Genomic DNA, 14,014 nt, shown 5'->3' on the forward strand with positions numbered 1-14,014 from the left:
TTTAGACCAGCCTGGCTTCAGACTCACAGAGATCTGCCTGTCTCTGCCTCCCCAAAATGTTGGGATTACAGGCATGTGCCACCACAACTGGTTCTATCATCAATTTTATACCAATTATATTTTCATCATTTAAGGATATCATATATAGAAAATGTATTTTCACCATGAGAATCTATGGCAATGTTTTATACTTCAGTGTAACAAATCAAAGACAATATTTTTCCCAAGTCACCCTTTACATATTTTAAAATTGGTCGTTTAAAATTGGATACTACTACCACTCTGATTGCTAATTATATGAGTTCATATTTAGGGGATGGGACTGACATAATATATTCATCATTCACTCTCTTCAAGGTGTTTCATGCTTCAAAAGGCCTGGAATGGAGGGAGTAATTTTGTAATGTTGCTATTTTGTTTGAAGTTCTTGCTTATTGTTTCTAATACATACATTGTGATTTTGCTAACAAATCAAGAGTAAGGCTACCTTCATGATAAGAAATACAGAATGCACTAGAATGAAAATAATCATCTCCCCTCATCTGTTTCCAATATCATTTGGTAGGCTCTCCATCAGGCCCTCTCTGAGAAATGAATGGGTTCCTTAAGATACTGAGGTGTGGCACCTAGTATCTCTGCACTATCATACTTAAATAAAAGTTTAGCTGTATTTAAAATGGTGACTATATCTTTATTACTTGAATCATAAATATATTAATATGGCAATGCCATGAATCAAAAAGTTTCCCCCATCGCATTAAAATTCTATCTTTATAATTCAATTTGAAAACTGTATGCTTCTCCCATCTATCTAAATTATACATGTGTTTTTTACAATAATCTGCCTTGATTTTGGCACCTGCACGTATCATGCTAATCAGATGTTTCTGTTGGCATCTACTCTGCTCAAGGCATTTTTAGTCCTTGGCAAGCAGGAAGAGGAACTTTATACCCTGGCATCTTGCAAAGTCCACTGTCAATATCACAACAATCATGGCACTTTGTGGCTCTTCTTCCTGATGTGTCACTATCCATCTTGTCAGATCATAGCCTAGAAAGAGCGTTCTGACTGTGATCTGTACTCACCCTAATCTATTGCCTGATATAAGGCTTTGTCTCCATTTTCTGGTCCCTGCAATTATTTCCCTGCTTTCTCCCTCTGCCAAGCCTACAGCTGGAGTCATTTGAAGGCCAGCTGCAATACATCTCTGGTTTCCATCACACAGCCTAGAAAGTCAGTCTTGTCCCTAAGCCTCCAGCCTCTGATCCTAAGCCAAGTTCATCACACTACTTCCACCTGTGTGTGAACCTCCCACTGTTGAGGCTATGGGCTTGCTCTGTCCTAAGCTTTGCACCTGGTTAGCATGGTGCGTGAACATAGGATGAATACCTCAATAAAAATGGATTATATGTTTTCATTCTTTCTGACCATATGTCTTTCTTGTCTATTCAGTGGCCAGTTGAGTTTAGGAGTCCCGTGCTAAGGTCTTTTCCAGATGTCACAGTTCCCAAGAATTTCTGATTTGCTCTCGTTTATCTCCTGAGAGACTAGAATAAGGATGTGGTATCAGCGTTTGAAAACTTACAATGAAAGAGTACTATGAAGCTTTCATATAACACCTAGTGTGCTGCTCTATTCCTTTGTTAGAAGACTATTGACACAGGAAAATGGCAATGTACTAGAATTACATGGATGTCCACTCTGGGGTTGTCACCTCTAGACTTTGTACTAGTTTGTCAGGAATCTTGACAATCAACTACCATGCACTGGGCATCTTCAACAGAAATATTATGTTTATGGACGCTTTCAATCTAAGGTTACAGTAATCACAGGGTGGCACCATCTAGGGCTCTGAGGAAGAGTTGTTCTGTGCTATTTTATCTTTGATAATTTGCACCTCATATTTTATGTCTCCCAACAACTGAAAATAAAGATTCTCTCTATTGACTTCTACTTTTCAGAAAGATATGCCTCAAATTGAGTTGACCTCTAGTATGGCCAATTTAACTAATTACATTTTCAATAACTCCATTTCCAAGTGATGTCATATTTTGTGGAATTTAGAGCTAAGACTCGTATATATGAATTTAAAAGCTATATATTTCAGCTCATATCATTGTATATATATAATCTTATTTAATCTTCCTAGTAGTTCTATGAGTATTTTTGTCTCTAAGTAAAATTGTTTATATATTCTATCTAGTCAGAATTCTCAGGCAACTCAGCCAAACTTGTGCATATAGAATGTGTTTTCTCTCACTCAAAGCATCATAAAATCTGTTTCTTCAATAGAACTCTTGTCTGTGAATCACAGGTATTATATTTTTGTCAGACCTTGGTTTTCTGGGCCACAGGATACTGGCAACATCAACTGGTTGAAGAGGTAACAAAGATATAGCAGTTCATTCCTAGAGAGTCACACCAGCTACTCTTGTCCTTTGATTTGGAAGTTACTCCCTCTTTGCTGACTGCCCTTTTTATTATTTCATATAGCTGATTTCAAGATTCATGGATGTTTTCAAAGTTAAATAATTATAGATCTGTAAATTGGGAACCATTTATTATGTTTGGATAAATAAAATCTCTCTGATCATATTATATTTTAATGCATATGTGTTATTGATTTTGTATCTCCCTTGTCACAAGGTCATTACTCCGACAGAATTTGCTAAAGAACACCAGAGATGCTTTATTGTATCTGTGTTGGTATTTCTCATAGCTGAGTTGGATAATTCTTATAAATAGATGGTTTCTACAGAAGATTTTATTTTGAATTTACTTTGATAATTTTACTTACTATTGAGATAGGAGACCAATATGTAGCAAAAAAAACGTATAATGAGATAAGAGTTTATTAACGTGCTTTGCAGACAAAAGCATCTGAAAAGTGTATTATATACCAAGAAAGGTCTCTATGTGATTATAACATATACAGTGTTCTGCTTAGAGATGTAATGCAGATGCATGCCCACCAATGATGGAGCTATATGCTGATAAACCTATTAAGAATAAAAACTACCAGTTACAAGCATACACAGAACTCACAAACATCCTAAACTTGTTGAGAGTTGAGCAAAATCATTTAAAACAAAAGATATTTTATAGTAACCTGTACAATAGCTTCTATCATTGGTGATCATAATGGTTATGTGTATATATCCAGTCCATCCTAAGTACAATACTCTTGAGCAAGCCTACTGTAAATTGAAAACCATGTATTATTGAAGTCTTCTCTGACACAGACATGTAGACCACCATCTTACATATTTAACCAAAGGTAAATGCAGATTAACAGTACGCAAATTCTACTTTAGCCCAGTCAGAATGGATATCGACAAAAATCAAGTTACAAGTGCTGGGATGAATGTAGGACAAGAGGAACTAGTACATACTGCTGGAGGGGGTGCATGCTAGTATAAAAATTTTGGAAATGACTCCAGGTGTTCCCCAAAAAGCCAGAATAGATTTATTCTATGGGCACACTCTAAGAAATTAGTATCATACTGCAGAGATACCTGCTCATCCATGTTTAGTACCTGTGTAGTCATAATAACTAGGAAAAGGAATCACCCCAAATGTCTATCCACTGCTTAGTGGACCATGAAAATGTGATAAATACACACAATGGAAACTTAGGCAGTTATAAAACAAAAATAGGAAAATATAATGAAGTGAGAAAACTTTGCAGAAATCTGCTGTATGGTAACCTCACTACAAAACTTAGAGTTTAAAAGTAGATGCCCTGCAGCATTAGACACCGAGGGCTCTAGAAGGAAACAGACACTAAGCAAGGTACCCAGACCCAAGCTCCATAAGAACCTTTGGTCAGGAAGGTTCCAGAGTGGGGATCCCTGATAAACACAGGCTCTTCCCATTCATCTTGATTACTCAGTGGAATTATTTGCTAAGATCACTACTGTAGATACTACACATGTTGAAAGTCAAGTTGGAATTGACTGAAAGATTGCTCGCTGTTGGTTGGCTCCCAGGTGTTGGATGTTGCTATGCTGTGTGAACTCTTGAAGCTACAGTATTAACAGAAACCATGAGAAGAACATTGTTGCCTTCCCTAACAGATATGGGGAGTAGAAATATCAAAGTCACAAACAAAGCTGCTTGAGTAAAAGCATCAATGACTAACATGGAGAATGCTATCAAGTCTATTACTATTTCCTCTGTGTGCACTAATTATGCTTCTCTTAACTCTCAGTGTTAGCTGGACCTAGGCGCTTTTGTTGAAGTTTGCATTTTGTTTCTTTTTTTCCTCTTCTCTATCCATCCTGATTTCCTCCTTTATTTTCCCATTCTCATTATGTCTCTATCCTCAATATACCTTCTACAAGATTATATTTATTAACTGATGAAAACATTTTATAAGAGTGAAGTTGAAGTATTAAATTCAAGTCTCGATAATATACTTCAATTAATTTAAAAGTTAATGTTTTATTTATTCTTTATGAATTTCAGATAAGAAAATTGAACATACACTTCCCCCCCCCAACAATCACATATTTAGATGACATGAAAATTTTGAACACTGTCCTTTATATTGCAACATGGAAAAACAAGGAGTCCATAAACTAAGCAGGGACACATATTCATTCCTGCTGACCACTGTGGTTGTGACCACAGTAAATGCCCTGTAATTTACTGATTTATACACTTAGTTGATACTCTCAGTACATGCCAGGGGCATGAAATGTCAACAAATCAGGTCAAACCCCTTTATCATAATTACAGAATTTATAAACAGAAAATAACCTAGTCCAGCTTAGAAGGTGCCTTCAAATCTTGTGCCTGTCTGTGTGGATACATGTGTGCTTACCTGTTGTGGAGACCACAGTCAGTCTTCAGACACTTCTCACTTTGTTCACTGAGAAAGAGTCTTTCAGTGCCCTGAGCTTGCTAAATTGGCTATTCTGAGTGAACCGTTACTCCAGTCCTGCTTTTAATTTTTATGTAGATGCTATGATGGTGACTTATAACTTATTGCTTGTTTAGATATACAACATTCACAAATGCAGATTTTTTTCACCCAAAATAGATTGTCCACAGAAGAGAAAGGCAAGGAAAGAGCCAAAGCACAGACGTCAGACACTCAAGTGAGAAGTGTAGCTTCTTGGCCTCCAGTGACGAGGAGGCAAGATGTCTGAACACGAGAAGGCCAGTGATGATGCTCTGAGGAAAACAATCCACATGTGTAAAGAGGGCAATTCTTTTCAGAACTCTTGGTGAACTTCTGGCAGCTAAGACAAAGAAGCAATTTCAGCTTTGTTCAAGAACTCCTGACCCTCCATTCCAAGATTATCTCTTCTGCTTTGGTTTACCCTGCTTTAGAGTAGCTTCTTGTCATTGAATACAATTTTGGTTAGATCAGTGTTCCTTGTTGTTTAATTTCATCACATCTGTTTTAACTGTTGCATTTTCTTCTTTAATTGACACTATGTGAGGTCTGTATTTCTTAAGAGTCTCTGAATAATAAAAGATGTTTGCAGGTATTAAGGTAACTTTGTCAATGTTCTATTGCTGTGAAGAGACACTATGATAGCAGCAACTCTTCTAAAGAAAAGCGTTTAATTGGGGCTGTTCTTACATTTTCAGACATTAATATCATGGCAGGAAGCCTGGTGACACATAGGAAGACATGTTGCTGGAGAGGTAGCTGAGAATTCTACATCTCAATAGGGAAGAAGAAGGAGGTGGAGGAGGAGGAGGGGAAGAAGAAGGGAAAGGGGAAAAGGAAGAGCAATAATGATGATGATGATGATGATAATAATAATAATAATAGAGAGATAATAGAGAGAGGGGGTAGAGAGAGAGACTGGGCCTGGATTGAGCACTTGAAACCCCAAAGCCCATCCCCAGTTACACACTTGGTCCAACAAGACCTCGCCAACTCCAACAAGGCCACACCTCTCAATCCCTGTGAAATAGTGCCATTTTCTAATCACCAGACATTCAAATATATGAAACTATGGGGGCTATTCTTATTCAAAACACTACATAATGAGAATCAGAAGTATTCTGAAAAAAATGATGAAAAAGTATGTATTCCAAGTTGATTGCACACTTAGTTATGTATTGACCAGAGAGTTATCATGTTCATTAGAATGTGAAGAGTAGAAGAGCACAAACTATGGCATCAGGATTACTTAGGAGACTCCTGTGAACATATTGGCGCACAGATAGGAAAGCTGAGCTAAAATGTCTGCAGTTAGTTTTGAGATACAAATGCAGATATGGCTGTAAGGCTGGTAGGTTTTAGCTGTGATAAGAAAATAAAGGCATCAGTAGGAAACAATATTCAGGAATGATTCCCAAGCTTTCCATCTGAGCATATGACTGAGCGATGACATTATGAAATGGAAAATACAAGAGGCTCTGTCTCGAGGCAAGTAAGGGATGAAACTGTATTCATGGCACAACAGGGACAGGATGTTCAGTGACACAGTTACTACTAGTCTGGAGCACAAGAGATGCATCTGTACTAGAAAGACAGACTCAGGAGTCCTCAACTCTCTCTCTCTCTCTCTCTCTCTCTCTCTCTCTCTCTCTCTCTCTCTCTCTCTCTTTCTTTCTCTCTCTCTAATTATATGCATGGGCACTGCTCTTTGAGAGTTGATCCTGAACTAAAATTCCTCCATATTAAAGCATGTAGGTATGTGGTGGCTCTGTTGTAAAATTTCAGGTTGATTGGGGTAGGCGGTAACAGACCAAGCTAAAGTCTATACCGACAATAGCCTATCCACTCCTTGCTTCATTCATGTGTCCATTTCTAACACACTCATGTCTATCTTTTGTTTTTTTTTTCTTTTCTCCTGGAATTTATTTGCTGATGGTTCTGCTTATGAATGGAAATGAAGCTGACTATGAGGCTTCAGAGGACACAGGCAAAAGAACCATGCCACTTTCCCAATGACCACTGCTTCTGCTTCTTGTAATTAGTTTCCATTAGTGGTCAGAGGATGAGAATGGTATAAGCCATTCCTAGCCAGGACAACTGAGATTCTGTACTGCCCCTAGTGTTTTCTATGTCCACACAATAATCAGCATTTGGGGAATGACAGATGAAATAGAGGAGCCTGCTTTAGAATCAATATGCAGAAGGAATTCCAAAAGGTTAAGAGCTTGCACAGTGGATGTTTGCTGGGGTGAAATATAATCTGTTATAATTGAGAAGTTTTTTTGTTGTACATTTTAGAGAGTCCTGGCTCATATGGACCGATACACTGTATTTTCTGAGTTTCCTTTAAGTTAAACTTCCTTCTGACTTTCCTACTTTATGTATCTTTTATCTAATACTTTCCAAGGAAGAGCATCCAACTGGTTTTGTAAATTACCATCTGATAACTCATTCCATATTCCACTCTGGGAAAAATATCCCTGCCAATCACCTGGTCCCTCTTATGCTCAGCTGTGAGAGACTGCCTTAAGGTTGGTCACAGATTCTTGGAATGGATTTAATCCTAGAATAAGTGGGTCAAATGGCTGAGGCCACTGATCACTTTGTTCAGAATAAAAGTAAACACTTCCATTTCCTGGGAAGAAAGTGGAAACTGATGTTCACTGTTTTTTGTTTGGTTTGGTTTTTGTTTTCTTTTGTTTTAGCATAATTATAGAAATCTTCATATTTTACTTTTAAAAACATGCCCAGGTTGGAATATAATATATAACTGTGCTATTTAACCTGGAATCACAGACATCTCTAGTGGTCAACTCATTCCCTTATGGGAACTGAGTTTGTACATACAACACTTGGGTTGAGAGATAACTTATAATTAAGACACTCAAGAGTGTTCTGGTCACCCCTCCATTTAAACAGCTTTGTTTTTCATCCTATTTACCAGGCTTCTTTTTTTCCATCTCGTTAGCTACACTCCTCTAGATACCTTGGATGCTAACTTACCTATCAACCATATCTTTTTTCTATAACTACTTGGCTTTCCTTGGGAAACTACTTATCAACATGTTAGGTTATAGAATGTCATCTCCATTTTCCCCTTGATGTTGACAATGTGGACAAAAAAAGAAAAAAAAAAAGTGCTCATGATAGGCTCAGAATTCCCAGTAGGATTTGGATCCATGACCTCAACAGAACTAATCAGAGCTACTAGGAGGACTTTAAACATAACAACAGAGAAGGCAAGCTCCATAGCAAAGAAGTAGAGGGCAAGGAGAAGGCAAAAGAGAGGGAGGTGAGGAAAGAAAGAGTTTGAGATCCTTAATACCATACCTAAGTGTGAGTCCTGATGCAGATAACCCATGGAGCTTTTCAGGATTATGCTAACAAATCCATCCATGTGTTACTTAACTAGTTAAAAATGCTGTTAACACCAACTTGTGCTTTTACTCAGGCATTTCCTCAACTAAAAGTTTCCACTTCTATCTGTCCCAAACTCATCTTCATTATGTTGGGGCCATGCTAAAAATTTTCATTCATCTTTAGATATATTTTTCTTAGCACTCTAATGAACCATTTATTTCCTCTGATGGCATTTGCCTTTATTTGCAGGTTCAGGTTGAAATCAAGAGATCTGTGTTATTCTTTATCAATTTGCTCTCCTTTTAGGGAAAGAATAGCACTTGCTTATGCATTGTGTTGACCATAGTCTTTCAAGTGATTTTAACAATTGCATTAACCACCACAATCCTGATATATGTCAGAGATCCTTCCTTTGAACCTAAATTTAACCTCTACTAAGTTTACTAAGGAAGAATCTGTTCACCTTTGTAACTAGAGAATGCTGAAAGAGACTTAAATAAGATTTTGAACCAAGTTTCAGTTGGGGGATTGATCATTCTTCTTTTATACCTCTCAGCTTTCCTGCACTCTTTCTGTTTACATGTCATAAGTAGTCTCAAGTAAGATATACAGCTGTGACTACCCTTTTTAGTTTACCCATTAAATGTGATGTTTCAAGGTAATTGTCACAGACCAGTCCACAGGGAGACACTGGCCATGCTTGACTTGAGCTCGTCTATGAAAAAGTCACTGAGGCAAGGGGTGTGGAGTTGCCCCATTGGCAGGACCTTCAGTAGTCCATATGGCTCCAGAGCTGTTGAACAAATGAGCAAATGATCTCCCCACTAGGTAGAGGCAGCCCTGCAGGTAAACAGCTTGGCAAGCAGATGGAGCCTCTATGAAAATTAGAAAAAAAGGTGACCTTTCTCTGGGCATATAGACTCCATGCCAAGGTACACAGCTTGGGGAGCAAAGCATGGCTGCCTTTCAGGATCCACTGTCTGTCTTGGCTGGATATCCTTGAGCACAACAAACTGCATAAGACAGCCCTGTGCATTGGTCCTTGTGGATCACATGATTGGCCTTATTGGAGGCAGATGATGAGGTTAGGGAAGAGACACAGTTAAAGAACAGTCACTACCATTTCAGACCTCAGGTACAAGCATTCAGAGTAATGTAGTGGCTTCCCAAAGCAGTTAACAACAACTAAATTGACAAACTACATATTTTCACCTAGCCACCAAGGTACACATTTCCAATTTCTGTAAGACTTTTTAAGCCCATAATAGAATTAGAACATAGATATTATCTAGTAGGTTAATTCACAAAACTAATCTAAAATGATTTTTTAAATTGAAGAATATATATATGTAATGTTGCTCCAACTTACAGTTCACCAGTTCAATTTATCATCAAATAATATTTTTAAAATAATATCTTAAAAATAATCATTTTTGCTTCATTTACACAGTGGGAGGCTAAGTGGATTTTGCCATAACAGGCCATTCCTGTTCCCAATTTTCCTTGTTACTTTGGGGTAATTTCAATGAAAAAGGCTCCACCTTGGATAATTACATAAGGGCCATGTCCCCAGGAGTTTGTTAAGGAGACCACAGCTTCTCACTTAACCTACCTCCTTTAGAGTCTGGTCCTTTTGTAAAGTTCCTTGTTGTAATAGCTATTACTATAGTCTGTACTACAAAAGCAATAATAATGATATTTAGTCAAGTATGATATTTTCTTCTTTCAAGTATCCAACACTTGTCAAACAAACTAATGCTGGCTGAACAGCCAAGTTAACTTTACTGATAATTCTAATTGCATCATTTTTTATTTGTTAGTTATGTTGCTTCATGTGCTTTCTTATATACACATTGCTTCTTTTTCCTTCATTGTTTTTAGAGACAAAGTTCTTCTAAGAAATGTCCATGTTTCTAATTGTATTTATATTTTTCTCAAGATTTTAAGTTACCGAGAATAGACTTGATACCCTATGAGCATATACAGAGGGAGGTAATCCCCCTCAGGAACAGTCATAGGGGAGGGGAATAAGGGGAAAAGGGGAGGGAGGGAAGAATGGGAGGACACAAGGGATGGGATAACCATTGAGATGTAACAAGAATAAATTAATAATAAAAAATTTTAAAAAAATGAATGTAAACATCATGAGAAAATATTATAGAGTATCTTACTGTTGGATTTTCTCAGAAAATAAACATATACATTTTCCCACTAAAAAAATTTATTTAGTGTGTAATATTATTAGTATGTAATATTATAAATATATACTGTTTATTGTATTTTTGAGACAGGGTCTCACTATGTAGCTCTAGCTGTCCTGGAACTCACTATGTAGACCTGGCTGGCCTCAAACTCACCAAAATCTACCTGCCTCTATCTTTTAAGTGCTAGCATTAAAGGTGTACACCACCACACCCAGAAAGTATGTATTTTGACACTATACTATATTTTGATTAGGTTGATTTCTTCTATGGTTACATAATCTTGAAATGAAGGTATTTATAAAGCACAAACAGTAACATGCAGTAAAATTTCTATTGCTTCTATAAGTTAAATTCATCTAATATGTTCATTGCCTATCTTGGAAGGACATTAGTTTAAAAAAAAGACAAAATGGGGCAAGCCTGTAATCCCAGCACTCTGAGAGGCAGAGGCAGGTAGAGCTCTGTTAGCTTGGGGCCAGGGTAGTCTACAAAGTGAGTCCAGGACAGCAAAGGCAACATAGAGAAATCTTGTCACAAAAGAATAAAAAACTTTTTTGAAAGGGGCCACTGATAGAAGCATTGACTATAATTTTTATTTATTCTCCTCAGTCAGGACTAGAGGAATGTGAAACAAACAATTTGGATTTCCCACTATTTGTCTGCTAAGGTGTAAGCTGTTGTTTGGTATAAATTAGAAAGTAAAGTAAAATTCCAAATACTGTTTGTTGAGCTATTTAAGAATTTCTAGAAATTGCATTTCTATTTCAACTCTTCTGATACTATCTAAATAGAATTTCAGTTGGTTATAATTCCTATATTGACCATTGGTTTATAAATTCTTCTTGAATGAGTGATATATTTGGGTATAGTAAGTCAAGTATTAACCACATCTATTGTGATATTTTAACTTTTTCTCCACATATTTTCTAAATAGGATTAAATCTTATTTTAGTCATTTTCCCTATCCTAGGGCGTTTAATAAAATCTTCTAGTAATAATTTTAGACATTGCACTAAGATGATATGTTGAGTTTAAAATTAATGCTGTCTATTGACCAGAAGGTAAAAGAACCCATGCTCCCTCCACACAACTCTGAAAAGAATAAAATAAAATTTACCAATTTAGGAAAACAAGGAATAATTGATCAGGTTGTGTGTGAGAGGTCAGGAGCAGCAGCTGGACTATAAGAATAATTAGCGCAGAGCCTTGCCTGCCTCCGTAGCTGCCACTGAATTATTCTCTCCCAGAGGTAAGATATAGCAGCCATTGTGTCACCTACATTTGGTAAGGTGAAAACTTAGTTTCTCTCATTTTTCTCAAATATAAATTGTCATTGAACAACACTGACTGGGCCAGAGATTCAGGCCGAGATGAGACTAAAGGAGAAAATAGTGTGAGATGGCCATTAAAAATGGGAAAACTATAGGAAGAAGAGGGCTGATGGTTCGTCAAGAACTGAAACACTGTACAAAACCACAACAGGAGGACACTTCTGAGTTCAGAGAACTTGAGGCCGAGTCTCTCAGTTTCTGAAATAAGGATCACCTTCACATAATTCCTTTCTTTCTTTTTCTCTCTCTTTCTGCGCTTTTAGAGACATATTTCATTGTGTTTGTTCAATAGGGAATTAATTTTAAAGCCCAAGTTTATGTACTGTGTTTTAGGCATTTTATGTAGCTAGTGGAGGTAAGGAATACCTGGGACGCACGAATTGCATTAAAAATATATATTCAAGACTTAAAATTTCCTACTTTTAGCTCTGCTAGTTGTACTGAGTAAGGAAGGAGATAGGGAGGTGACGTGCATCTTTGTAGAGAATTAGGCTCATCTTCTCAAATATATGAGGAAGGGGAGACACAGTCATGCCTATACATTAATATGCACAGGCCTGCTTGTTAAATTTTAAAAATGACAGTAGCTATGTATGTTCTACATTGTGTATAAACAATTGTTAGTTGTAATTAAAATTAAAAGAGGCTGTCTTTACTTTGTCTGTTAAACCCAGACAACCTAGTTATGTAAATACTCTACTTTTCAACCCTTAGTCTACTGAGATTGGGCCCCCAAAAGTAGACTCAGAGAGTAGAAGACTGGCCTAACACAAGCTCAAAGAGTTGCAGGGGCCTGACCTTCAGACTGTTGGCCTGTCATTTTAGAAGACAGAAGGACCAAGAATATTGGTCATGAAGAATGTATCTTTGGGTACCAAGATATTTTTCAATTTCATCCCCAGAAAGGACCAGGCTTGAAGCACCAGTATTCAAGAATGAAGCTGGAAACTATTACAATCGATTTTCTGTGGAGGGGAAATGATTTCTCAGACGCCCTCAGTGAGGATAAGTAGGGATCTCTGTTCCCTGCAGTGCCCACTGCAATGATAATGACGAACACAAGAACACAAATGGAACACTTCCTCGTCATAAGCAATTCTCTTACCATTCTGTGAATCAGGCATCTAAAGCGCTTAGGTATTTCTTGGCTTAATGTTGTGTCAAGTATTTTGGCTGGCACAAATAGGAACCGTCTTCCCACTGGGGCTCTTCCAATTACCAGGCTAAGAGTTGCAGACCCATGATTATGCAGACACTGTAGGCTGGCTCATGTTCCTCTGTGATGTATTCTAGACTTTAATCTAGTTTTAGTATATGCGGTATAAATATAGTAATGATACATCGGTAGGTTCATTTACATGAAAGCATGGAAAAATAAATTACTCACTTAAAGGGATACAGGGTTTGTTTGTTTGTTTGTTTTCTATATAGAGAAACCAGTAGCAAAACTCAATCTAGGATGTGGCAGAGATGTTTACACATGTACACCAATTAGAAGGTGAGAGTTTAGGGTCTTTAATAGACGCTAACATATTAGTCTTCCACCTCACAACACGTCACCTGGATCCAAGGACTTCTCTAACTGCATTTTTCACAGAGAGATGCCCCCTAAAGCTCTCTTTCTAGGGCAGATGTCTTTGTGTTCACTTCCTAGTGAGCAGTCAATGTAAGCCATGGCAGAGATTCTGGTTAGCTGGGCAATGGTGAAATAATTACCTGATCATTTCAGATCTTAACGGCCTGTCACACAGTTCTAAGGGATGTACTGCATCATCAAATACCAAAACTGTCAGCAGTAAGTGTGTTCTCCCTAGTCATTTGAACAATAGCTCTAATGATTGTACTCATCTGAAAAAAAAAAAGATAAATTGAGTACCACCTCTACAACAGGGTTCAAAGTTTTGTAATTTTGTTTCCGAGTTTGTTTTCTGCTTACAAACTTGGGATAATGCTGATATTTGTTTAAAGGCTTAATTCCCCTGTCGGTATCTTATGTCCGAGTGCACATCATTGGGAATTAGACATGCCTGGGTTTTCATTAATTTACATTTTCATCTGTTTTAACAAGAGATAAGATGTGATATTTTAGTATTGATTTGCGACTAACATAGTACTTTGCTGTGTAGGATGGAGGCATATGATTTTTTAAATTTTATTTTATTAATTTATTCATATTACATCTCAATGGTTATTCCCTCCCTTGTATCCTCCTATT

The sequence above is a fragment of the Acomys russatus genome, chromosome 23, assembly GCF_903995435.1.
Source record: "Acomys russatus chromosome 23, mAcoRus1.1, whole genome shotgun sequence".
Classification (NCBI taxonomy): Eukaryota; Metazoa; Chordata; class Mammalia; order Rodentia; family Muridae; genus Acomys; species Acomys russatus.